Raw genomic sequence first — 27,681 nt, 5'->3', positions numbered from 1 at the left:
TGGCGTGGGCCCGGCTGTGCCCCCCCCGAGATGCCGCAGCCCGGCTCCGCTCGCACCCAGGCTGCTGCCCCGGCCGCAGGTTGGGAGCCGCGGTCCTGCCCTGCCTCAGCCCCCGGCCGGGCTCAGCGCCCCCGGGCCCCCGCATGGCTGCTGGGGTGCGGGCAGGGTGCGGGTCCTGCCGGCCAGGCAGCTCCTCTCTTGGGGCGCGGGGCCAAACTGCCCTTCCTCGCCTCCCCTTCGTCCCCCTTCCCCGCTCCTTGGGCTTTGCTGGGCTTTCTCAGCTCCTAATGGTGCATGGCCGAGGGGAGCAGGCTCCCCGCCCCACTAAGCCACCGTGGATCGCAATGAATGATAGCTGCCGACCCTTTCAGCCGCGCTGGGTAATAGCTAATCGTGGCTAGCCCGCTGCAGTGCGTGTCACTGTAACCAGCGACACCCTCGTAGCCACCTACAGCCCGTGGATAATAACAGACACGCTGCTGGCACACAGCGTCCGATCTCACCTGCAGTGTTACACTGAGTATTGCCACCCTTGCCACATCTTGAGTTCTCCTGCTTATTGTAAAGGCCGTGCCTGTAATTTTGGACCGCGCTGGACACGTGTAACCTCCTATATGCCGAGGGAAGGGACAGCAGGAGAAGAGCAGGCCATGTCTGCGCTCCACCTGTTTGTTCCAAATGACATTGTGAGCGGTGAAAGCACCGCCGAGCCTTTCTAAACAGTGGACCTTATTTTGTGATTTCACAGCGTGCCTGTGACCTTCTGTCTTCCCCGTGGGATTACATTGTCTCCAGCATGGGCTATGTGGTTAGAGAGCGCAACAGCCTGCTTGGGGGTGGGGTGGAGTTGGTGGTTGATGCTTTTGTTCTCGTGGAGAAGGTAGCATTATGGTATTTTGTTGTTTTGTTTGGCTGCAGCAGTGTTTCCAATTCCTTGCTTTTGTCTGTCGAAAACTATATCGAAGCTCTTGCTTGATTTCTCTCTTGATAAAGGCATCTTGCGGCTCGTACACATTTTCCCAATTAAATGTTCTTTGGTGAAGCTGGTCTTATTTGTTATGGTTCCTGGGGTGTGCTATTTTAGAGGTTAGAGTTGAAAGAAGGAAAGAAATGCTTTTAAAGTTTGCTGCAAGTAGTAGTCTGTGTCCTAGTTAGCAATTAAGCTTTTCCACGTTTCTGTTAGTTTACTCATCTGAATATTTGGGCTCCATTTCCTTTTGTTTATTGATTATTACAGGCTTGTCAGAAATGTTCTCGTGCTTATGACGTTACAGTTAGCCTTCGTGGAAATACGTTAAAATATTGAGAATAACAGACGCTGTACTTTTTTTTTTTAATGGGCGATCAAATTAAAAAAGCATTTTAACAAGAATGCAAAAAACTGTTGTGGATTTTAACCCTGAAGTTACTGTTCAAAACCTGTAAATTGAGTAATTCTCTGAAAATGTTGTCTCATTTTTTTGTTGTTTATTACTTTTAACATTGATAAAAAAAGAAGTATGTTAAGGTCGGTCAACGTTGTAGCTAGATTGCATCGAGGATTGCATTGTATGAGCTGTTTTTGGGTTACAGCTGTGATGCTGAGCTGTTTGTGTACATTAGCACACCCGACACAATTTGACGATACTCCAGTAACTGACTTTTTTCCAAGTAGTCAGTAAAAATGGTTTTTCTTTCTTGGCTGTTCTGCAAAAGCTGGGTATTAAGCAGGAAAAAAAAAAAGTGCTTGAAATTAAAAAGCTGTAACTGAAGTCTGTAGTGCCCAAATACTGCCTGGTATTTGACTGAGCAGCGTGCCTTTCTTATGGGTGCTCGAACGTTGAGATAAAGCATATGGTTTTCCGTAGCCAGCGTAGGCTGCATGTGAAAACACAGCTTTTCCTGCGAAAGCTGCACGCCTAAGCCTAAAGTATGGTTTGTGCAGTGCTGGGTGGAATAGTATGAATTTACTAGAGTAATTCTGGGGGGAGTCAGGGTACGATAGCAGTTTATTACCTGCAGCACGTTGCACGCTTCTCGCATCACGAGGAGCGGTTCGATCAAAACTGCTGGCGTGTACAGGATGGCTGAAAGCCCACGGTATCAGAACTGCGTCTAATAAGGTACGCAGAAACCTGGGGCCAGTTACTGAAAATGAACCGTTTGTAAGGCGATTTTAAACAAAGTGGATAGTTTAGGGCTGCAATGATAGGATAGTGTTTGGGGATTCTGTGGAGCGTTTTTGGCTTGTGAGCAGTTTAGGGAAACTCGATGTTTTAAGACGGCAAAATTAATGAAAATGTTAGTTAACTAGAGTTGCACATTTTGGGTGTGAAGTGCTTTGTTTAAATATTTACTGATACTACAAAAATACCTTTAGGCCTTGATTAGCTTGAAAATTGCTGTGTTAGGCCTATTGCAACAATGTGACAGAATCTCTGCTCTTAAGAACTTATTTTTAAGCCATTTTAAAATGACTTAAAAAGTGGAGTGGTCTCTTCTGTGGCTCGCTCTCTAGTCTGGGACAACCCCGTCTGTAAAATATTAGAAAAAAAGCAAGAAGCTGTTGCCAAAAACCTTTGCAAAGATTTCTGTACCAGCAAGCAAGTAAAAAAAAAATTGTAGAGGGTAGATAAAAATGGTAAATGCTAGCCATAAGTTTGAGTACTCAATTACCAGTGAAAACCTTTGTAATAGCAGTAAACAAGGCGGTATTTGGGTTATTTTTCGAGCAGCTTTCAGATAAACCCTGAAAAAAAGACAATAACAACTGCACAGGCTTCTCCCGGGTACAGGGTTTTCCAGAGGCTCTGTAGACAAGTGTTTTAGTAACACATTTCTAAATACCAGGCTGTTAGGTGCCTGAATTAGTCACCCCGAAGTTGGGTGGCGAAGAGGTGTTCCCTGAACGCCGAACGACTTCAGGGTGAGGGAAGACGCCGCAGATCTGTGGTGGCACAGGAGGATGCTTGGCACCAGGTGGAAACGTGACAGGGTGCTCGCTGAAAGCTGCCCCTTCTGCGTCCTGGTCAGCGGTGTGAGGAGGGGGTTCACCAGCAAGGGTCTGGAAGTAGAGGGTGGAGCGGGTGCTGCTGGAGAGATGGGAGGGGAGGAGGACTTGCGTGACCTGACGTCGGTCCGAAAAAGCTAGCTGGAGAGGGATGCTCAGAGTAAATAGAGCAGGGTCAGCTCTGCGTTTTGGAAGGGTGCTTCGGTAGTTGGGGTGTGAGCTGTTGTGGTCACAGGATAAAATTTAACCTACTAAAGGCAGATCTTAGCGACATGGGGTCTCAAAACCTGTAGGTCTGAGGACGTATAGAGAGCCACGGTTTGAGGGCTGATGCTGTAAGAGTCCCGAAAGGCAGCGACTTGCCGCGGTGGAAAGGAGGCTGGAGCAGTGACAGAGCGCGTAAGGCCCGTGTTTTGTCTGGGCTGGGGCTGAGCTGATAGCGAGGCATCTGGACGGAGAGACCGGTGGCGCCAGCCAAGGTGCTAGCTCGGTCAAACACTGCAGATACGGCGTAGAAAGCGTGTTTCTGATTTGCTGGCAAGCAGGCAGCAGCTTCATGTGGTGCTAGGTGAGGTGGAGGGGAATGGAAGGAAAGGGGTGTGAGACAGGCTGCTAAGTAGTTCATAAAACAGTAAAGGTGAATGGGGATGCTCCTCCAGAAGGATGTGCTGAAAGGAAAATGAGAACGATAAGGGCTGAGTCACGAGAGGAACGGGGCCGAGGGAGTCAGGGAGAATATTTCCGGCGAAGAAGCGCTGCTGATAGTCCGGGTGATCGGCAGGGCTGGCGAGATAAGAGCTGCACCTGGATCCGGAGCCGCGTCGCGGCGGTGGCTGCAAGAGGTCTTCCTGAGAACGGTGTCCGTGGAGCTCAGGGGCTGGAGAATGGATTATGTGGACTGCAGGAGTAGGATCCAAGGAATGGGATCTTCGGGCTACAGTTTTTACTGTTGCTGGAGGTTTAAACATAGTGCTTATTAAGATTTGAGTAATAGCATAACCATGGCTATTGTGTTGTGTGCGCGCACATCATGAGTGCTAAAGGTTGTTGGGAGAAACTCATTTACAATCAAATGAGTAGATGGTTTTGTGTGACTAACATTTAAATCATTATCAAGGGGCATGTCAGCATCTTCGTTCTGGCTATTGGGAAATCTCTGTGAGCGCTGTGTTCCTGAGAGAGTCTTCTGAGATGCCTACAAATGCTCTTCTCACCGCTTGTAGGCTCGGCAGGAGCGATTTTATGACGTTAAGCTCTCGATTAGGGTTTTGCTCCCATTGTTTATTCGTTGTTTTAAGTAGCTCTTAGTCATTTCGGACTTATTGTAGTTGATGTATGGCACAAGGAAGCTTTGAAAATCATCTTTCTTTTTATAGCTTGATTTCTCTAGAAATAGGCTGTAGTCTGTTTTAATAGGCATAAAATGCGTTGGCTTTTTAAACTGCTACTTAAAAGGCAGAATCCTTTACCAGTATCTCTGTGCAGAGAGAGCTCTGATTCTCTACTATGAATTACACAAATGATATGTGAGTGGGAGAGAATACTCTTTCTTTCCTCTGACTTGCTACATTCTACTTTGCAGTAGTAATTCATTCGAGTTTTTTTTATCATTATTAGGAACTCAAACGATTTCTACATTTAAAAAGAGCGCACAAAGAAGCTAAAGTAGCCTGCAGCAGCAGTGGCTTGTGAAGGCTTTCTGAAAGACCTGCTGCACCTTCATGTGCACGGGCTTGGAAAAAAGCTTTTAGGAACTCATTCTTCGAGTTACTTAAAAGAGTACAGTTACATTATAAAGAGTATAGTTAAGGTGGGTGCACTACATAGCTATTCTGTGGTTTTTGGTAAAATTGAGCAGAGAAATTGTAGTTTTAGATGTGTAAAGTACGTGCTTAACACGAGTATCGTATCTTAGGCAATGCATGTCAACGTCTGTTGGGAATGGAGAACGTAGTTGATCCCACATATTAGCTTCACATGTGGAGAGCAAATCATGTCAGCAGAATTTTAAAGTTTGGGGCCATCCTTTCTCTGTTGGCAGTGCTGATCACCCTGAATGCTTTGGCTGTTAATTGCAAGCACGTTATTAGCTGACCTGTGTGGCACTGGGATGTGCTGAATCGCTGCCTCCCAAGAGCATTTCCCAGGGAAGGCGTACTTCTAAGTGCTTTTTGTTTTATTTTTAGTTTACATTATTGAGCTATTAAAAGAAAAAAAAAAAAAGCAACTGTAGCATCTGCCTGCATTTAAAGGGTTGCTTATTTTTTCCTGTATGCTTAGATAAAGAGGGGAAAAAGATAAACATCACTAGCTGCATTGTTGGATGAAATTAATTCTGTTTGCACAACTGCGTATGCCTTTTAAGTCTGTTATTTCAAGGCAAATTTACAATTACAGATGCAAAATCGTATTTCTGAACTTACTGAGGTTTCATTTTTATGTAAAATGCTTGTGATCTAATATTGTACAGCTGTCATATTTGTCTTGAACATAATTGCAGAAAGAACTAAGTAAGATCGTACGAGGCAAGGAAGTAATACGGCGTTATGGTCATTCCTTTCCAGCGTACAAGCTCAGAAGAGGAAACAGCTGATAAATTTCAAGAGAAAATTATTAATAGAAAGTAGCAATTTCCATATCATTATATCCTTACCGAGGAGTGGAAAAGTAAACGCGAAGCTCGGAGTTTGACATTATCTCATTTCCTGGGGTTCTGCTTGTGTTGTGGTGCTTTTTTACTCATAATTCGCGCGCGTGCGAGTGTGTGTGTGTGTGTATGTGTGTTTTGTGGTTGCTACCTTTTCTTTTTTTTTTTAAAATGTGAAGTACCCTTCCCAACCTGAAGAAACTCTTTCATCGCCTGTTTGTGTGTGACATCACAGGCCACTTTGCAGAGCCAGGATATAGTAAGCAATTTAAAATAATCTCGTTTTCTGAAAAAATACTCGGTACTCTTCTGCTGCGGTGGTTAACCAGATAGCGATACACATCTTCATGCTTGTAAATGCGTAAACTACGTGTTTGTGGCGGTAAGCTCTGTTACCAAGAAGAGAGAGAAGATAGGGGTTTCAGTGTGAGAAATCCCTTGATTAAGACTGAATTTCTACATCTTTACAACACGCGGAGGCTGTAGCTTTGCAAGGATAACAGTTTTCGTTTCCCGTCTCATTTTTTTCTAATTTTTGAAAATTTTGATTTATCTATATCATTTTACCACTAGTTATACCGGTGCCTTACTATTCCAGTTACTCAGGTGGTTCAGTGAATGACATGATGCTGCAACATGATTTATTCTTTCTAAAGCGATCTGAAAATTTCGGTCTGCAGCATGTACCTACAGTAAGTTTGTCGAGCTCTTTTTTGAACGTGTCTTTGTATGTGAGTAGGTCTTGAAAACTTTCTTGCTGAATTTATGTATTTCTGTAATGAGTGGTTTAAAGTTATTGCCGTTGCTTTACTTGGAAGACGTGAAGGCATTAAGATGGGTGGATGGAAGTATAGCTAACCTCCTTTTCGTTGCAACTGGACGACTGGCTTGTATGAAGAGGCATTTAGGCAGCACGTCCAAAATCCAGAGCACGTGTGGTAAAAGGCAACGAGCTGTGTTGGCAGGTGGTCCTTTCTGACTGCTCCATGTGAGATTACACCTGTTACTTCATTTAATTGTTCTACGTCTGGTGGCGAGAGTCAAGAGTACGTATTGCAACGGGTCCTAGTCGACGTTAACGTCGTTATTTATAGTTACTTGAGTAGCAACACAAATATTTAATTTTATTTTATTTTCCATTAGGAGCAAAGAAGAACGTGGGCATCTTTCAGTATGTGCCAGACAACGGTCTTTCTGCTGCTGTTCTTGATAAGATTGCTCAGTCTGTAGAACATTTATTTCACCTGAGTTTTTTTTATAACTTGTGGCATATTTCCAGTGTGTGGTGCTTTGGGAGGTTACCAGGAAGCCTGGTATCAGAAGGAAACTTGATCAGGCAGCCATGAAATTCAGGATTCTCTAAGCCTGACAGAGGGAACTGAATTGTGTAAAATACTGGTCCCTAATTTTTGCCGGGCCATAGTAACAGCGCAGAGTAAAAAATACTCTCTGGGCAATATCCTGCTTTCCTTTTCCTGGCAGCTCTTATTTTAACTCTGTAATTCAGTTTTGGCTGGGAGCAGTGGCAGAGGGTCTCGCAGGCAGCGTTGCTTTCGCAAGCTGTAGATTAGGAACTGCCCGTGTAGAAAATAAGGTTAAACTTGTTTGCTCAGCAGCACAATTCGTGAAACGAAGCTTTTATCAGGTTTTGGTACAGCAGGGGGGAGTCTCTGCTGGTGGGTTGCTGCTGTCCCTGGTGTTTTGACGCGAGGGGACCTTCACACTGGAGGTCTGGGCAATCCGAGGTGCTTGTGCTCGTTCTTGGCTCGTGCCGTTGCAGAAGGGATCTAAGGCCTGGCATAGCGGAATAAATAATAATTTAACTTACTCGGTTATCTTGTCGTTGTTGTTTCCGCCGTCTGCGTAAAAGCCCTTCATGTCCTGAACATCAGAAAGCAAGTGCAGAAAGCCAGTGACTTGCCGAGGTCAGACGCAGGGTCGGTGGAGAGGTGGAAGCTCAGTTAGTGTCTCCCGGCCTCGTTCTCGCCGCCCCGTGTGCCTGGGGGCCCTGCCCTGATGGGTTCGCTGCGTTTCGGCAGGTGGCATCGTGCCTTCCTCCCTGCCGCAGCTGGGTCACAGAGTGAAAGGTGCATGGAAGGCATCGCATTTCCTTAGGCATTCAACCTGCCTGACAAACAGATGTGGTAAAGAAGATGAAGTGTGACCGTGTCCATCATAAATGTGTCTTGGTAAGAGTGGGGGATACTGGAACAGAGAGGCGCTGCTCTGGTGTAACTGCACCACAAGGAAGGGATGGGGCATGACCAGCGGATAAAGGCGAAGAAAGACAGAGTGGTGCTGTGGTGGGCTGGAGCCATGCCTTCATGCTCCAGAAGAAATTTTTCTGTATAGGTATTTATTTTTAAAATTCGAAATCCTTTCCTGCTTTCCAGTTCAGCCAGCCAGCGCTGGCTTCAGTAGCGAGCGTAAGAATTCAGAAAAGAAAAAGTTGTATTGAAAGCCTGGTATTATGCTGCGTGTGTGTGTTTCTTTTCACGCTCTTTTAGTTTTGTAGTAGATATACAGTGATGACTAGTAAAATCCTTAATAATGTAATATCTTCCAGAAGTGAGGGGGATATAGCAAAACTATTCTGGATGTGTCTTTTCTGTCCAAGTATTTTTCTGGCCAACCTTTTTTCTTTTGCTGTTCAGTGCTTCTTTGCCAGCACTGAGTCCTGGGGTGTTCTTATTTTCCTTTTTGCATTCCAATTTATTTTTTTTTTTTAAGATCGCCTGGTTGGTGTTGGTTTTGTTTTGTTTACATGTGCATTACAAATCTTTAGTCAATAAACTGTGCTGAGCAGTCAATCATAATAAGCATTTGGGCTTAGGCTTCCTCTTTGGAAGAGGCTTGTGGCACATGGCACACTGTGACAAGCTGTGTCAGTCAGCACAGGTGATGCTAAATGAATCCTACTGATGATGTAAAAGCTAGGTTTTGAGAGGTCTTTGGATAAGCACTGAACGTACAAGGGTGGCTCTTAGTTCCAGTATTAAGTGTTTTGCTGCTGGGTGTGGAGGTGAATGTGATGGTTTGTGGGTAAGTGTGACAGATGAATATTGTACAAAGAAAAGAGGGAATTCTCCAGCTCTGAAGTGTATTTTGATTTTAAAGGTCATCAGAAGTAGGAAAATTAAAGCATAAAGACTTATTTCCCTGTGTTTTAATTATACCAGTGTTGGCCAAGTTAGTGTTCAGTTTTGATAACACAGTAAATAAAACCTGTGTTTGCAGTGCTTATGTTTTGGTAGTAACGCTCTCAAAATACTGAGAACTGCGTTAAAACAAACATGAGAACCGCGCTAAAACAAACGTCACAACTTTCCGTATTTTTATTTGCAATGGGCAAAATACCTGTGTTTCACAATAGCTAACAGACAAAACAAAGGAATGGTTACGAAATGATGCTTAAAAAAAGGTCTCATTGGGAAGTTTTACAGCGAGCTTGCTGAAGGGGTAAGTCATACTTCAGGCGATAGCAAAGGAAAGATGGATCAGGAGCTTACAGCCATGTCCAAGTGCTACAGGCTACTAGAAAGTAGAAGACAACTCGTTTTGTTGGATCCCTTGAGCTGGAAGGAAAATTGTTCTTCCTTCTGACTGGCTGCAGCATCGACATGGAGCTTTTGAGACAGCAGGAGGTGAAAGCTGACCTCGGAAGATGTGCTGAAGGTGCCTGTCGAGGCAGAGTTTGAAGCCAGTGTGAGTGTTCATTGAATCTAGGCTGAATTTTCATATGGGAATAAAATGTACAAGAAAACTCTCTGGACATACCCTGAGGATTTCCCGTGTTCATATGGATACTTTTTGGATGAATTATTTTTTTTAATACCACGCAGTACTGTACAAACGATCAAAAAAAAAAAGTCTTTCTCTGCTGTTTCACCTTACTGCTGTACGGCACTTCAAGTTAGCAGGAGACTTGTTTGACTCATCAGTTTGCGTAGTCATGAAGGTCAGATTGCATCAGTTCAAATTTGGAAGTTTATCTTTTTCAGTTAGAACAGTTCTCAAAAAAAAAAAAAAAACAACAGCCAAAAACAAAAACCAGACCAACATTTTCCAGAAGTTATTAGGCAGTGATGAGTATTACATCTGGAGAGATACGAGACTTCTTCACTTACTAGAAGTCTGGTGCATAGGGTTCAAGTTGTGGACGTTGTTGTTTCATGTACCTTCTCAATACAGATTTTACTGGTTACACCTGTGATAACATTTGTTGTCTTCAGTATTTTCCCGTGTATTGTCCTGATTTCAGGTGTTTTCCTTTAGTAATGGCAGCCTTTTCCCTAAGATGAAAGTTACTACCCTAGCAGTGTCCAAATTGCTGTCCCAGCTAATGCTTTCTCCTGTTTGTTTTGAAATTAGTTGAAGAATGTTTATAGGCACTGCTTGACATTCTCTTCCTCTAATTTGAATTCAGACTCAGTCAATGTTTCCTCTTGTTTTATATATGGGATATTGAGATATCTTTTATTATTTTTACCTAGCTACTTTCAGTCTTGTTCTCTCCTGAGTTTTGTGACCAGATCTCAATTCATTTTGCTCCTACATACCCTTTTTTATGGATCATCACACCAGAATATTTTATCTCCCCATTTTTTTTCTGTGAAGTTTCTTTGTAAGCCCTGTTCTCTCTGTTCCTGGGCAGTTTGTGTCCAGTTGCCTTTGTTCAGAGCAGAACTTCCAGAGGACTTCCCAACTGCACTGTTCCCTACTCTGGATCCATCACGGTCTTTATTTCTCCTCAGGTCTGTTATTACGGGCCCTATAAGACTTAGGGTTTGCTTAGAGCATCACCGCCATTATCTATGCAGTGGAAAAGTCACTGTTACTACTCAACCAATATAATATGCTAACAACTGTCTGCTTTAAGTCAAGTCCAAACCCTGTTCCTTGCTTTTGGGAACGTGGAGCTTGCCCAGATTGGTGTCCTCCATCATGAGAAAAGGCGCCTAATGAGTGCTTGTATGCTGCTCATCTCCCAGCTGAAGTGTCCATTGCCATCATTCACAGAACTTGGGAGGATTGGGGAGAAGACAGGTTCAAGAACCTGAAATATCTTTTGTAGCAAGAGACAAAATATGGATATGGAGCAACGAGGAAAATTAAGTTGTAAAGGAAAAGCAACAAAAAAATCAATGATGTGAAGGCGGGGGGTAGAAATAGCGGAGGATCACTTTATTTCAGAGTTCTTTCTTTTCACTTAGCTCCTGTCTTTTGGCATATTGCAGTCCTCCTCACCACGTTCGAAGCGTTTGGGAAGCTATTACTACTTCATTTTCCTGCTCCTCCAAGGATGGATAAAATATAACTGAATGAATGGAGAGTTGCTGCAATCAGTTGCTAGTGGCTTTGTAGGAAATACATGGAAAGTTGGGAAGGAATGGGACACCTTGTTCTTACTAATATGATGCATTTCTAAAGCCACAGAGCTGGGAGAAAGGATTGCTTTTGAAATGCTGAAAGTAAACAAAGTGACGCTGAGATCAGATTTTGAAAGCTAAATTCTGTAGCTAAGCAGTGCCCAAAATGTGGGTGCATGCATGCGGATAAGCTTCAGTTCAGGTCGTTTGTTATACAGCTTTGTTATAAATCTTGAATTAATATTTACTGTACACAACATCTCTCCTAATTTAGGATGGCTTAAAAGAGCACGTGTAACTTTCTCAATAAAATTGCATCTTTCTTTTTGCCTGGTTCACTGTTTCAGTACATTAGTTTTGCTTTTCCTAATACCTTTTCAGAACCTTACAGAAACTGTATTCATGCAGAGTGTTCTGATACAGGTTAAAAACCAACAGTTCAACTGAAATATTTCTCTTCAGCATTTGTTCTTATCAGAGAAGCAATCTTCAGTAGCTTGTAGATTTTGTGATGCACTTGTCATGAACTTGCCTACTGCTGCTGCATCACAAAATCCTCTCATTTTAGAGGCTAACATCGAGATGTCACTGAAGGTGGGGTGCAGCAATGGTCCCTGACTTTTCAGCAGTGAACTTGCTGCCTGTTTACTCTCTGGTTAAGCAGCTCACGTAGCCCTTTGGCTTAAAGCATTCCTCCATTCCACTGTTATTTGGCGAGAAAATTCAAACAGGGATGTCCTGCGGACGTCAGAACGGAATAATGGTTCTGACCAGTGAGCCTCAATGTGTGCAACCTTTCTCCTTCGATAAAAGGAACCTTTGAAAATTCAGTCTTGCAACACTGGATCATAATTGTAGAAACAGGAAGCAAGCGCTTAAGCTTTGTCCCAGATCTCCATTGCTCCTTGTGACTGTGGCCTCTTCCTTTTTTCAGCTGCCTTCTTAATTTCTGTCTTGGAAGCCAAAAGTAACTTCACGTTGCTCTCCGAAGAGTTGAGTCATTTATCAGGTTCTCCTTTGCCAAATATCTGTAATGGAATCCACTAAACTTTCTTCTGCCTGAGGCCGTTCAGTGCATTGTCCACTTGCTTTTTGCCTTTCCGTCTCATTCCTCTTGAATCTGTGCTACACAGCGCCTACAGTTAGCGGTAGCTGTTAGAAACATCTTGAGGACTTTGAGTTCAAAGTGCCCCGGGTCTTGGCATGGTCTCATTCCTGTAAGGAGCCTGTACTCATCTCTAGCTTCTGCACACTCCATCTGGAGGGTGGTATACGGGTTCGGCACACTTCCAGCAGTGGCCATAGTTTACCTGAAATGCTGGACTGCATTAGTTTTTCATCCCCAAAACAATCGGGGTAACTGGAGCTCACAGGCTCTGTGTTCCTTGTGCCTTGTGAAGAGTGGTGCGCAGGCAACGTGTCTTACTGTGTTCCCAAAGCTTAGAAGTTTGGGGCTGTATTGCATGGGACCAAAGCACAACTACCGGCACTCTCAGAAGCTCTCTTTTCTTACGTAATTAAATGAGCTTTCTGAAAAGCAGTTACGTGGCCAGTGGAGCTTCCTTGTGCTTTCCCTTTTGGTTGCTGAGGGGTTCGTGTTACCACGTGGCGCTGGCCGGCCGGCTGAGCCGTGGCATCCCAGCGCAGCGGTCAGGTCAGGAGGGAGTATCTGTGGCTCCTGAGCCGTGCGGTTTGCAGGCTTTGCAAGTGTCACTCCGATGTGACACTGGCTTTCCTGGCGTGTCAGAACTGAATTTTAGATCTGGGGTGGGGTGACCTTTCAGGGCTGGTCATGCTGATAATGCCCGGGTGCCTTGGGATTCTCCTGCACATCCCGCGTAGCCCTGTGTTATAGCAGATATATATAATATAGCAGAAGCTCCCTTGGTCTCTTCTGTGCCCCATTGGTCTCCAAACACATCCTTTGCTGGCTACAGCGTGCTTGGACCATGTGAGGCCACAGTATTAATAAAGGCTGCGTTCATTCCTGGCATCAGCATTGGGTCCAGAAATCCCCTGAACTGAAAATAGTCATAGACAGGGAGAACGTTTGGGGTAAGTACCAGTCAGGCTTGTCTGGTTCTTATTTTCCCTCAGCTGTCAATTAATCCATCTGTTGGAGACCAGCACGTGGCTTGCTGGACCCTGGGCTGTACTGAATCGGTGTAACTCGTACATCCCACAGCAGTGGGAGCAGAAGGCTCTCAACGTCAGTGTCAGCTCTGCCCTTCTTCCTCCTCACTGCCTCTCCTGCTTTGCAGCAGCAAAAGGGGGACCGAGGGAAACAGAGGGACAGTGGTCAGGGCTGGGGAAGGGGCTGAGCTGTGCAAGGGCGAGGTGGGCGGTGATGCACGTGTGTCTGTGGAGGCTTTCTGCTCTTCTTTTCTGTCCTGCTTCTCTTGAATTTCCTACTACTTCCCACATGGGTTGTCTGAAGACATTTTGGAGGTGGGAAATTAGACTTTGCTATCTCAGTTTCTGAAATTTTTGCCTCATTCTTTTTTATTAAGGTATGGAAACATTGAAGACTTGCGACTTGACTGTTTTACATATGTTCTTGTGTTTAGCTGTAGGGAAGTTGGTCTTTCTCCTCCCCCCAAGGGAGTTTCCTGTGTATATGGAAAAAATACAAAACAGAAGTGAAAGATACCTCAGGCTTCCAAACCTGCAGCTCACATTTCACTTCTCCCACTGTCCTCCTCGTCACAGAAGCAGTCCTGTAGTTCTTCCTCTGTCTCCACAGCACTACCATCTATTTAAAGAAACAGGCATCATCGTAGCTGACATGGTAGGTAACTTGGCACACAATTGCAACAACCTGTGAACCGCTGGGGAAATAAAAAATTTAAATTAGGCAGTGAAATACTTTTCTGGTGTTTGTCTTCAAATTACCAGGATTTAGGCTTTCTTCAGGCTAGTAAACATAACAATTTCATACCTGTTCCAAGAGGTTTATAGTCATAAATCTGATATTCAACCCATGGTTCTTGTTTAAAGATCTACGTAGGGCAGCGTCCCTAAAATCGTGTGCAACTCAACAGTTAAGTTACATTTCATAGCTTATTGCTGCTGTTAGCATTCTGGAGACCCTCTTATAATCCGACTTTATAGCTAACTGTTGTTTTTTATATTTCTTATGCCTGACTGAACAGCACGTAGATAACAAATTTAAGACTTCTACGATGAAACACTGATAGAGTATTCTGTATGCATGAATGCTATGCTGATAATATTCAAAGTTTCCCATAACTCTGTAAGATAATTAAAGCACTTCAAAATTGACGTTCTCAACGTTCTTCATTTGTTTTGACTATATTTGCATATGCTATTGTCAAGGAACAGGGTGGGGTTTTTTGTCCTCAAGTTGTTCTGCAAACAGCAGGACTAATGAACTTACGCTTCCTCTTGTATGGTGAGGAAAGTTTACAGGATGATACCATGAGCTCCTTCATCGCTCATGGGCAGAGCGCGGCTTGTGGCACAGCGAAGGCACGTGCTTGTGCTCTGTCCAAAGGGCACGTGCACAGTGACCAGCTGTGAAGCAGTTCGTGATTTCCAAGCTCTGGGTGTCTTTTCCAATGACATCATTATTTTGGAAATGTCTCTCCAGCCTCCAGTTTGTGTAAAACTCATAGCAGCTTAATTCTTCTCCACTCTTTAAACTTGGTCAGAACTGAATTAGGGCTTCCGAAGTTACTGCAAGGATGGATAATCAGATTCATAGCGTGAGGTTCATTTTTTTAGTAAGCTGGGAAACTAAAGCAACGAAGGACTATTAGCCGTTAGTAGACTAATAAGTCTGCTCTGTGGACGTGTTAGCATGGCCCTGTTTTCCAGCATGCATTAATGGCTTGGAAGAAGGCACTGTCTTGTTACACTGCTGAATTCTGAGCTCTAACTCCCAATATAGGTCACCCCGTGATTTTGCTTAGAGTGAGACTTCTCTGTTCATTTATCTTGGCTGCACAAGCATCTGCGTACTGGAATTCAGGAATTCGGCTTCTCTATCTGATTTCTGACCCTTAATTATTGCATTTGTCCATGATTAGCATTTTTCTTGGCGAGCCCAGTCGGCCCCGTTTGAAGCAGCAGTAGGCAGAATTGCCGAAAGGAAACCTCGCCATCGATGAGCGCAGTCCATGCTCTACGCGCTTGGCGATCCCTTGTTGGCTATCATCATTAAACCAGTCAAGATACAAGCGAGACAGTGGTAGCTGCTAACTAAAATGTCTTCTTAAATCTGGTAGTTTAGCACTTGCACGCAGTTTTGACAATTTACTTTCCCTTCTGGCCTGAACGTACTTGAAAGGATGAGACAATGTTTTGAAAAGAGGTTGGGTTCAGAGCTCAGCAGTTGGGAGTCTTCGCAACGCTGCTTAGGCACGCTTATCATGCAGTCAAATCCTCGCACAGAAATTTGTGCCAGCACAAGCATTATTCTGGGAAACCAGGCTTGGAGCAGGCACAGGCTCGGGATCAGGCAGAATCCAAGTGCTGCTGGTACAGCTTCCTCCTGCCCTCCAAGTCCTTTAACCGCTTAGAATACCTAGCTCGAGTAAAACCGCCGTCAAAAATGCTCTTGTTTTCGAGTTGGCTTCATAGTTTATAATGTACCTCATTAAGATGCAGGGAGAAGTTTTAGCAGTAATTTGCATCTGTGTGGAGTTTAAACTTGACAAACCTGAAAGGCAAGCCTACTTGAATTAAGTATGATTCACGCAATTTCCATTTAAAAAAATGGACAATAATAACTGCTTTGCATTTTGTGCTCTGCAGATTCTTTTTCTTACGAAAAATACCCCGTGAAAGCTATTTTGGCACAAGAGGAACACGTATAATTGTGTACGAGAACTGTAATGCCATAATACCAGAAGAAAGGATAATAAGGTGTTAGCCTGCTGACATCCCGGCCACACAATCTAAACTTTTCAGATGATTATTGTAAATGTACTGCGATAAGGAGTAAAACCGTGGTTCTGGAGTGTCAGTTTAATTGTCCTCTTCAGGGATCACTGATCCGTTTGCAATAACGGTTATAAAAAGTATTACTGTAGTTGATGATAAGGCATTGCAGAGATTATATTTCTCTAGCAGTTCGGTTTTAAAAATGGATTATGAAATCAACAATAGCAGTAAGTGAAAGGCCTTTCTGGCTTATATTATTTAAACAAATAACGTTTTTTGTTATACGTGCCCTGTTTTCTCTTTTTCTTTCAAAAGTCAACTATTTGTTAAATGGGAACCTGAATTTGTGTCTTTCCTTTGTGGGAACGCTTAATTAGTGCAGGGGCTGTAGCTGAAGTATAAATGAAGGACTAGGTACGTGACTTTAAAGGCGTAAGAACGCTCTGCTTGTATAAAACGCTCCCTGCTTGTAGAGCGCTACCGCAACCACAGGGAGAGGTTGCTGATGAAGGATGGCCTCCAAGTGATTTAGCTGTCCTCGACAGTGACGGAGAGCCTCTAATTCTCCCTCTTCTCTGGGATGTGTTTATTGCTGCTGCTGTTATATTCATGGGGCGATGTATTCACAAGCTTAATTACAAAACAATATACTTGAGATCGATTAATTCTAGGATAGTGACAGCTCCTTGTGCAACTGCACCCGGCTAATGTTGATGTAACCACATAATTCCTGGGTGATGCACCAAGAAAACGTCTGAAATCTAGGAAAACCTGTAATTTTGTAAAACAGGTTGGTGCCAAATAGGGTTTTGTTAAAAAGCGTGTGTATTCCCAGGTTTCGTGTCATCGCTTGCATCTACTGGGAGACAAATTTTATTTGACCATTTGGAGAACGCTGCGTGCATGAAAACCTGCTTGTGAGCTGATACCTGTGCTCTGATTAAAGGCTGATAATTGTTTTACAGATCTAGAAGCAGGGGATGAGACACAGTTGCAGAGAAGTAAGCTTACATAACTGTAGTAATTTTCTTTTAATTAATAGGAGGAGCTGCTTCCATGTTGCTTTCTGAAGGATTGCTGCGGTGGGGAAGTTGGAGGGGGGAAGGGAATGAAGGGAGAGGATACAAAAAGTAAGAATAGTGTTTAAAAGAAATAAAAGATTTTCAAATATAAGAAGTTTACTCAACTGATAGAGCTGCTGGAGGAAGGAGATGCTAGGGTATGGTCCCTGTTTCCCCCGGGTGTTGTTTAGAAGTATGAAAATACAGTAAACATTTTTATAAATGGCTCTTGAAACTTATCCTTTGGTGGGCTGAGCATTGCATATTTTATCCCAGTCAGAGCTTACAGGTCCTGAAACAAGATAAATTCAGTAAATGGAACGTACAAATCGTATTTTATTACATAATTAAAACACCATAAAAATGGGTTCGAAGGGAAGATGCACCAGCTTTCTGACAGCACACTGTCGACCCCTCAGCGCTCCCGTTGGCCGCATCGCGTGGTGGTTGGCATTCCCCCAGTACAATTTACCTTCCTGCTGCCCCTCCGTCTCCCTCCTGCCCAGAGGTGTTTGGGCAGGGTCACTGGTTTTAGCCAGCTCGTGGGGCGGTGTGACGGGCGCTGAGTTGGGTGAGGAAGGGTAGGGGACTGTGGCCGCGAGGAAGCCCCGGGTTTGTGTGGTGGCAGCAGGGCCTTCGGCTGCCGTGAAGCCGCAGCCCAGCTGTGAGGTGGCGTGGCTGGGACGCAGCTCTGCGTCTGCTCACCCTGGCCTGGCACCGAGGTGGGAGAGGCCTTTTGGGTGTCAGTGACTTGCGCTGTCACAGCAAGGCTTTGTCAGAGTTGGCCCTCTTAAACCTTAGAGTTAGATGTAGCACACTTAGCTGGCATTTTGCATGAAGTTCTGACTGCAGCTGGGGCAACAGGCCTCTGCTTTTCTAAGGTAACCTGTACTGAGAGTGTTAGTCTACCAGTAAGATCTCTGAAATATAATAAAGACATTTTTGCAAGTCATTTTCCTTATGCAAGAGGATTAATTTTCCTTCCTGATTTTTCAAACGAGTGATTGAGTCACTAAAAAAAAATATATATATAGCACATATATTTTTTAACTTTATAGGTAACAGAATTCTCTTGTGCTTTTTCTTCCGTACAATTCTTTTCTCTGAGAGTTACAGGCTTGCTAGAATGCAAGGGAAAACAAGCGTAGCTGCTGCTTCTGTGGGATCTCTTTGGTTTCTGTTAGAGCTTGTGGAGGTGGCTGACCAGCTGTCTGCAACCAAAAGGCGCTGTGTCCCCGTCTCTCTCCCGCTTCCCAGCGTGCTGGTGGTGTGACAGACTGGGCCGAACTGGCGCTCAGAGAAGCTCTGGGCGCTGCAGGTGGTGCAGCTGAGAGGCTGGAGTGGGGCTGCCCCTGGGGACGCAGCCCCTGGGAGCCAGCTAGGTGTGTTCTTGTTGTTATGCCTAGGAAGCAGTCGCTGAAGTAACAAAGCTCCTTTGCTTGTGTGGCAATATAGGGTAAGGAAAGGCACACCGAAGACTTACTGCCTGTTACCCTCATAGAACAGCAGTCAGGGATTTGGGGCTGACCAGTGACTGTCGCTGTCAGGAACCTGTTGTGTCCTTACGAGCTGTTCAGAAGAAATACGGATTTGCCTTAATGGTTAGTGAGGTTAGGCTGGCTTTTTGAGGATCTTCCTCCTTTGTAAGTTCAATATGGCTCTTTACCACTTCCTTGCAAATCATTCACAATTTCTGCTTCTACTATGTATTTTTGGCATTACAGCGAACAGTGGCGATTCAGAGAAAACCAGGAACCTTTAGGTTTTGTGCTTTTTTCACTAATATTTTTTTGCAAGGTGCCCTCTGCACAGAAGATGAATGCGTATCTCCCAGCTAAGGATGGAAGGTCTGAAGAGGGGAAACTGTTCTCTGAACACTGCAGGCATTCAAACATTGAAACCAAGGTCGTGCAAAGCCTCAGGTACTGTAGTGTAGAGGAGGGCTCCTATATTGGCAGAAACATAGTCTAAAAAGTGTCGTGACCTTTGTCAAGTAATGAGGCATCCGAAGCAACATTCAGTACATTTAGTAAAGTTGATTCCTTATGTAATAAAAAAATCTTGCTTTAGACTAAATCGTAATTGCAGTTATGGGCAGATAGTGGCCATAAAAAGCATTGCTTTACTTCTCAATAGCTGTGTTTTTACAATATTTAGAAAGCTACTATCTTAAAAGACAAGGGAGTCACTTGTTTTGTTGTTTGTTTTTTTAAAGGCCAGGTGATAACTTGAATTACAGTTTAGTAGGGGAGATAGAATCACTTTCTTAAGAAATAAAAACCAAGTTCATTGGTGAAATATCTATTCACAGGTGATGCTCAAGGTCAAGTCCAGGGGGAAATTTATGGGGCTAGAGGGAGAAGAAGAATCCTTGTAAGTGTACGCTCAGCAAAGGAGCTGTCACTGAAAGCTGTGAATGTGGGACCACGCTTCAGACTATTTTCATACCTTAGCAGTTTACCATTATTTTAGTGGCTAATTTTGTGAACTATGTGCATTTATTTTCCTTTTTCTTAACGGTCACTTTTTTTTGAGTGAAAGAAGCTAACATTAATGAGTCTTACAGTGCACATTCCCCATGCAGTTACAATAGCTGAGCCAAATTATATTGTTTTAGGGACGGAGATTCTGTTGGCGTACTGATTTTTCAAGCTGATAACCCTTGCAGCTGCTAAGGTGTGTGCTAATCTCCAGTTTCCAGTGAACTTCTGAGCCAACATTTTTATGGATTCAGTCAAAAAGAATTAGTAGCATGCGAATTTAAAGGAATCTTTATAAATACAGTCATTTTTGATGATGATTCTTACATTCTGCACCATCCTACCATTTTATTTGCATGCTTTAAGTCGATTATTATCAACTATCAATTTGAGAAGTTACTTAGTGTACTTGAGATTTTTGAGTTAGTGTAGCTTCTTGCAACAGGTACCTAAAGCAAAAATCAAAGCAGGGAAAATACATCTACAGAAAAAGTTCCGGTCACTTTCTTGTTCTTAAATAGGCTGTGATTACTGATTTGCTTGCCTTACTGTTGTGGCACAGTTGCGTGGGTCCTGTCTGGAGTAAAATGATGTCCATTTTGGACCAGACCTTTGATTTTTAGAATCATGTGGAGCTATAGTAATTTACTGGATGGAGTTTTTTCTCCAAATGTGTATGACTAGTATAAACTAGGGACTTTGTTTACTTCTGTAAGCTGTTTAAAAGTCGGCCTGTTTGCTGATAGCAGTGCAAGCTGTCGACTGCAGTTGTAGCTCTGTGATTTCCTTTATCTGGGGATTGGAAAAGAGAGAGGACAATAACGAAAGCAACGTGGGAGGATGAAAGCAGGTCAGAAGAGGGAGAGGGAGTTCCTAATTGAACCAGGGACTTCCAGTGAGAGGGCGTGACTAACCGAACCGGAGCCTTTTCTATTGTATTTATGTCAGTATTATTTGATATGGTGCCAAAAGTGTACATAGCGCTGTACAGTAGAAGGCTCGCTTCAAACACGGAACATGTTCCCAGTGCTGGAGGGCTCTGTGAGCGCAGGCTGGAGCAGCGCAGGATCATGCAGTACAGAGATGTGATAGTGCGTGGCTGCTGGCATTCACCCTGGAGCAGGTGGGTCTTTTTTTTGTCTTTTCCTTGGAGAGAGAGAACATTTTGTGTGTTGATCAACAGAGCGTCCTGGTTTTGTGACTTCAGGGCTGCTCCCTACTGCCAAAGGGCCAGAGTGCAGTTGGACTGCCCATCGTCCGCTCGTTCCCGGGAGGAAAGGACTTCAGGAGCAGCAGGAATGCTAGCATTGTTCACATCCCTTAAACGTCCTCAGTTGGTGGGGCTTTTATTTTATCTCCTTTTGCAGGATGGATAGGAAAGAGAGGGTACGTTGGGTCAGTAGTATTTCAAAGCAGGTTATCTGAGGTTGGCTGTTTGTACGTTATGTGTGGATGTGAAAGCCGTGGTTTATTTTAAAGTAGGTTAAACTCCTAATCTTCAGGACAAAGTCTTTATAGCAACGTTTGTAATGGCAGACAGCTGATCAGGATCAGGGCCTAAGTGCTGCGGGCAGGCAAAAGCGAGAGCGAGCCGAGGGCCGGGTGCGATTCTGCGGCTGCGTGTGCTCCTCTTGAGTTGCACCTGGAGGGAGACAGATGTCACTTCAGCAGCTGCCGTACCTCACGTGTGTGATGCTATGGAAGGAGTAAGAGCTCCTGACATGTATCATTTATCTGTGGCTTAGTTAGATGTGTCTTACTACATGAGTCCAAGTACGTTCATTGGAAGAAAGAACAAGATGCACACACTGCTGCGAAGTAATGGATCTGCATAGCCTTCAGTGTCTGATGCACCTTTCACAGGACTGAATACCAGCCATGGCAGTATTTTTATTGAAGAAGTAGCACAGCAACAACAACTGTGGTTCTGCGAAGTCAGAGGAAATATTAGAAGACCATAAAATGTTTAGGGCGCGAGTAGCCTGAGGATTAAAAACTCCTTTCTTGGAGATGCTGCACAGATAAAGAAGCCACAGTAGTTAGGAACGCTCCCGGTGTGGGTTGGGTCGTATTCGGCTGCATGGCTTTAAGTTGTGGCAAACTGTAAAGATCAGGGGAGGGCAAAGAAAAGACACGTGTGGGATGTTGGGGTGGGTGAGCCTGGGCAAAGGAACTCTGCTCCGAATTTGTGAATGGTTCAGGATGTGTGGAGTCATGGGCTGAAGAGGGGCTGCGAGAAGAATTTTCATCTTTTGACAATATAATTTTGTTATTTTGGTTCTTTCTGGTTAGTTTGTGCCTCTGATGTGTTGTTTGTTTAGCACTGGGTGTTACTGGTAGTACGACCTTCTCTGTTTCCCTTAGCGATCTCACCTGTGTACAGTGAACACATTTGTGTTTTGGAGAAGATAAATTCTCCTTCTGGGGGTCTTGGTTCAGCCATTTGTATTTTCATTCATTCACTACCCTCATCCATGTGAAAGTGTGAAATGTTCTATTTGAGCACGAATGCGTGTGTATGAAACCTCCAGAGCATTATTTTTTGAGTTGTGTTTGCCACTGGCAATTCATAACAATACCCTATTTCCGGCCTCATTACAAATAATCAGAGGGGGATGAGGTGGACTCACAGAAATCAAATACATAAGCAAATATATTAAACATGGTGTGAATCAACAGATATATTTAATATGTATTTCACAGACCAATCATAGGAAAAACTACTGTATGAAGTTTGGTAGTCAAGCTTGTGCAGGATCACAAATGGCCGTTTTTCAATACATAGCATTTTGTGTGTGCGAACCACCAGATGGGACGTTGTTTCCTAGACGATCTTTTCTCTTGGGAGTTGTGTTCCAACATGCTTATGAGAAAATATGGTTGTGTAGGTGAATGTGCAGAAATATTTTCAGTATTTGCATCTTGTCTTCACAGAAGTACATGCACCAGAAAATACATTTACATTAAGAAAAATTTTAAAAAAATTATTTTTCTTATAACGTAGTTGCAATTTAACTTTAGTAGAAACGTGGAAATCTGCAAATGCAGAAATCTGTAAAAACGAGATGAGGCTGATCTAGAACAGTTGTCTTGTCATGTAGATTGCAGTGTACTGCTTAACTCGTATGAAGTGTTTTTAACCAACAGGCAACGAAGGGATGGCTCCTGAGATCTGTTCAGTACGTCCTAGACATGGACGCTGTTGTAATCTGGTGGCTCTGCAAATTTTAAGCATGTTTGAAGTCTGAGTATGAACTTTCCTCTGTGCTTCTTCAGTACCTCCCTAATTTCTCTATAAGTAAATTGAATCAAATTAGGAAGAAATTTTTTGCTAGGAAGAAATTCTTCATTGTAAGGGTGGTGAGGCACTAGCACAGGCTACCCAGAGCAGCTGTGGATGCCCCATCCCTGGAGGTGCTCAAGGCCAGGCTGGATGGGGCCTTGGGCAGCCTGGGCTGGTGGGAGGTGTCCCTGCCCGTGGCAGGGCTAGGAACTGGGTGGTTTTCAAGGTCCCTCCCAACCCAAACTGTTCCAGGATCCTCTGAAGTTGGAAATGGTCAGCAGCTGAAGGGGGGTTAAAAAAAAATAAACTAATGTTTCAGTTAACTGCTGAAAATTGATACTTCTGTATTAATCCTCTATACAGACTTTAAACATAAAACTGACTGAAAACCTAGCATTTCACTTCCCCAGCTCTTAGGTAACCTCAGCAAGCTCAGTAAGCCTCGAAATAGCACCGCGAAGGTGAACGATCCTGGCGAACTCTGTACACAACTTTTAATAGGCTTGTGATAACTGACCACACAGCGACTCGAAAAGAATTCTGTGAAGATTATTTTTGTTTGTTAGGGTAGAAGCGGTAGGCCCTGTTATGACTAGCTGTCCTGTGCTAAAGGCTGAACTTATATTTGAAAGATTTTCTGCCTTCCAGATATGTTGGAGTTGTTGATTTTAAGTTGAGGGAAAACAATAAAAAATGCCTGCAAATTACTTGTCTTATTTATTCTTTCTTTCTTTAAAAGGCTTTTGTCTCGTTGTCCAGTCCCAGACTCCTCACATTCCTTCACAGATGTACGTGGCTGTACTGCAGGAGCCGGTTGCATCTGACAGCAGACTGCTTTTAGAACGGGGATCAAGGAAGGACAGAAGTTTTCGTTTAGGCACACTCCCAACTACAGCGTAACCTGCAGTGGCTGAAATGTTAGTATTTCTTCACTCCCCACCCTGTCACAATGAGTGGCTTTTGGGATACCACCTCTTCCCCAGAAATCAGAGATGTAGAGCTGTTGGCACGTACCTTCAACCTCTCATCAGACTTCATTGTCACTTCATGTTGTTGGAGAGCAGAGGTTGAATTTGTTCTTTCTTTCTGACTTGGGCAGTGTATTCTGAAACGTCTCTGGAGATGCTATAAAAATCTGAAGATCTTTTCATTAGATTCCTCCTATTTCAAGCATTGTTTCCCTCAGACTCCTCTGAGGAAGTAAAACTTCCTTTAGTCACTCTATTCTGTGTTTAATTTAGTGTTCTTAATCATCTTATCCCCTAATAAGTACGCTGTGCGTGTCTCAAAGCCCATTCGTTTGACAGCTTTGTTTAAGGCAAGTGGGACTTGCCACTCCCATCAGGCTCCAGGCCTTACGCTGTCCTGGATTAGTGATTGCCATATTTTATGGCTGACATCGGGAGGTTTCTGCTTGAGGAGAAGGAGCCGGAACTGTCGCATTAAACAGCTATGGGATAACTTTTTTTCCAGGAAAGTTTCCCTCTGAGCAGTATTCCTTTCCCGTGCCGGAAAGCACACGATTTCCCTGCAGTTATCCAATTTGCTGCGTCTGGCTGGGGTGAGGTTAATGTTCTTCCTAGCAGCTGTTTCTGGTGCTGTGTCTTGGGTTTGTGACCAAAGCACTGCTGCTAACACCCCCCCTGACTTTAGGTGTTGCTGACCAGGGTCTGCCCGGCATCGAGGCCTTTCTGCCTTGCAGTGAGTGCAACTGGGGGCTCGCGAGAGGCCAGGAGGGAGCACGAGCAGGCAGATGACCTGACTAACATGAGGGATGTTCCTTACATGAAGTGTCATCCTCAGCAATAAATGGGAGAGGGGGCTTAGGGAGGTTAGCTGTCTTTGGGGGGGAACTGGCCGAGCTTGATCCACCTGCGGGAAGGTGGCGAGTGATTGCCTTGCGTTGCTTGTTTTCTTTCTTCTTCCGCTTCTTCATTTATTAAACTTTTTTTTTTATCTGAAGCCACAAGTTTTCTTGCTTTTTATTCGTCCTTTCCTCTTCCCCCATGCTGCTGGGAGTGGGGGAGGTGAGCCAGCAGCTGCGTGGTGCTTAGTTGCCTACCGGGGCTAACCCCAAACACCATGAAGATCCCTTCCTGGTTGTGTAAGGCAAAAAGAGGTGCTTATTCAGATATCAGCACGTGGATATCTGCTGTATGTTTTGGGATTCTTCAGGGTAAGTCAAGTATTTCGCTTTTATTTTTAATCAAGCTTTTCTGGTGCCTCACTTCCCAGAATGTGCTTCTCCAGCCCATTCTTCTCAGCTAGCCAGCCTTAGTCTGCCACTCCTGTCTTCCAACTCTTGCTCTTCCTGGTATTCCCTGCCTGCTGGCATCACCAGCGTACTCTTTCCACTCAGCTGTTATTCCTACTGTCTTCAAATCCGACAGCTCCCCTTTGCTTTTTGCCTCTCAGGAGACCATTATTTACAGTAAGATCCATGATACTCATGCTATAAAAAGGCCAAGGGAAGACAGAATTCTTAAGGCAAATTGCTGAAGTTTGCCTCTATTTGATTGCTGTGGATTGGTTTTCTTAAGGCTAATGAGCTCAGCAAATAAAGGTGAATGGACTTTCTCAGGGGACTGTTGAAAGGGTTTGTTCCTGGCTAAAGGCCAGTGCCGGAAGAATGTGAAGTTCATATTCCAGGCATGAGGATGCTACAGCAGTTTAGCGACCACCAATTTTCAGTCGAAGCTGAGGGATGGGACAGCCTGGGATTTCTTTTTTATAGTTCTTGCAAATGCAAAACGGCCATGTTTTAATTTATTTTTTCCTTCCAAAGTTGACTTGAAACACAGAGTCATTGGGGAAAAAAAGTGTTCAGCCAGAACAGTTAAGTTTAGCAACAGAAAGTAAGATTGTGTAGCAGAAAGAAGTTGGGTACTGCTAGTAGATGCTTACCGTAACTGATCAATTTTCTTTGTGCTCTTATGCAGATTTGGGCAATGATGGAACTTCCCACTCTCACAGTGATAGGAAACTGTAGTATAACGTGTATCGTATCTGAGTGAGGCATTCCTAATAGGATTTGGCATTCTGATGTCTGAAAACATTTGAGAATTACCATTGGTGTTGTCATGTTTACCTAACCTGAGAATATTAAAAAATTGAGCAGGAGTAGTTAGTGTTCTTACAAGGTTCATGGTAGCGCATTGTTCATGTCCAGGGTTACTTGAGAGGCAGGCAGGTACAGCATGCGAAGAGGTAGAGAGTACGTTTTCTTCCCATTCCGTGAACGGAGGAAAGTTTGAATAAAAGTTTGAATGGGAAACCGGGGCTTGCTAAATGAAAGGATGGATTGAAAAGAAGAGTGATTTGGGACATGATGTGCGAGCAGAGTCATTCCTACAGTGCGGAACGTGCAAGTGAAATTAGTTTATGCAAGTATCAGAGGACAAGTAAAATACATAAAGTAATAGGATACAGAGCACTGGTTGGAGAAAATATAGGACTGGGAAAAGAATTATTGGAACCGGCACAACTAGCTGCAACAGCAAGTGGTCTGGTGAGCCTAGCGCTCGCACTGCTGTTTGCAGTGCGGTGTGTTAGTGAAATACAGTTTGCACTGAATCAGTTTTGTGAATGACATGGCAGCTTGGCTGTGTGTCTGGCATTGCAGTACAGTGCACCTGAAGCAGTGCTTAGTCTTGGATAGTTTTAAAGAATAAGGAAATGACGAGGGCATTCAGATATAATTATATACTACTTCTTATTAGGACTTCAAATTATATATATTTAGCTTATTTTATAACCGCTAGAGGAAATGGTCCGGATACATTTTGTTTCCTGTATATTTTTAATGCATCAATTTGCATATTTTCAAGATGTATACAAAGAGGAGTAAGAGAAATGCTGAACACAAAAAGAAATCCCAGAGCAGAGAAATCCAGGAAAAGCCTACACGAGAAAAATATTGCAAGCTCTGTCAGGTAATGCTGACAAACTGAACTGGCTTATATTTCAACATGTCAAATAGCTTGAAATAACTGCAATCGTAGCTTATACGCTGTCTGTCATTTAGCACGAAACTGTAAATGTTTCTTGCACTTCCAGAGTGTCTGTCTTGGCATCGCAAACATTAAAGAGCCTTCTGCGTGGCAGTTACTGGTCCTTGTACGCCGCGTTGGTGATACAGGTATCGACAGCAATTGAAAACATACGGAAAGAGCAAACCAAATGAACCATTAAATGTAATACATGTGCTACTTTAGTTTTCCTGTCTTTTTTGTGTATCTTGAGTTTTGCAATGCGACTGAAAGTTTGGTGCCCTGGGTGCAACAGCTGCCGCGGAATAGTCGGGCTCCTGGGGATGTACGTGCTGGACCATGCCTGCCGGCCGTCAGCAACAGATGACCAAGGAAGGAATCAAAAGACAGCTCCAAATGTTGACGGATTTTTATTGCTGGTGATGTCTTTGCTGCTGCTAGACCATGGTTAGGGTTTCCTGAGAACAAGGTTGTGAAAAAAATAGGTCGTTATGTTTAATAGAAACTAACAGAGTTCTGTACCAGACTTTGTATAAGCTTTTAAGTCCTTTTTTCAGCCTCCACAGCATCCTCTAGCAGCAAATATGTTTCACAGCTTAGTCTAAAAAAAACAAGTGTTGGTAGAGCAACAAAAAATCTTTTTTTAGAATGAAATTGGGAGATATTAGAGGTATTTCCTAATTCCTGTTTGTGAGAAATAATAACCATCTTCTTTTCACATCCTGCATACCTTTTCTTTTTCTTGCAGGTTGTTGCAATCCATTTGTCACTTTTCTCTCAGGGTTTCTCTCTCACTAAAGCCTAAAGAGTTTGAGCCTATTGAGAACTATTGATCGTGCTTATTAATTTTCTTGGTATCTTTTTGTACTCTGAGATTCCTTTTTTTCACTGTGGTTCTCAGTGGACGGCAGGCAGCATTCAGTCTTTTGGGTGTGTGGCAGAACAGTGCAATGGCATA

The 27,681-nt window shown here is 43.7% G+C and overlaps 1 protein-coding gene and 1 long non-coding RNA gene across 2 annotated transcripts in view; one reads left to right on the top strand and one right to left on the bottom strand.

Moving 5' to 3' along the window:
* Nucleotides 1–17,936, bottom strand: part of LOC121069942 — a 34,632-nt gene extending 16,696 nt beyond the window's left edge. Inside the window, exon 1 of the long non-coding RNA XR_005819777.1 lies at nt 504–17,936. This is a non-coding gene — a long non-coding RNA (uncharacterized LOC121069942). The remainder of the gene's footprint in view (nt 1–503) is intronic.
* The window catches only part of RBPJ (recombination signal binding protein for immunoglobulin kappa J region), a 58,649-nt gene that overhangs the window by 428 nt on the left and 30,540 nt on the right, over nt 1–27,681 (top strand).

This window comes from Cygnus olor, chromosome 4, assembly GCF_009769625.2.
Source record: "Cygnus olor isolate bCygOlo1 chromosome 4, bCygOlo1.pri.v2, whole genome shotgun sequence".
Taxonomy (NCBI): domain Eukaryota; kingdom Metazoa; phylum Chordata; class Aves; order Anseriformes; family Anatidae; genus Cygnus; species Cygnus olor.
Note: the sequence above shows the minus strand (reverse complement) of the source record. Positions and strands in the feature narration are given on the sequence as shown.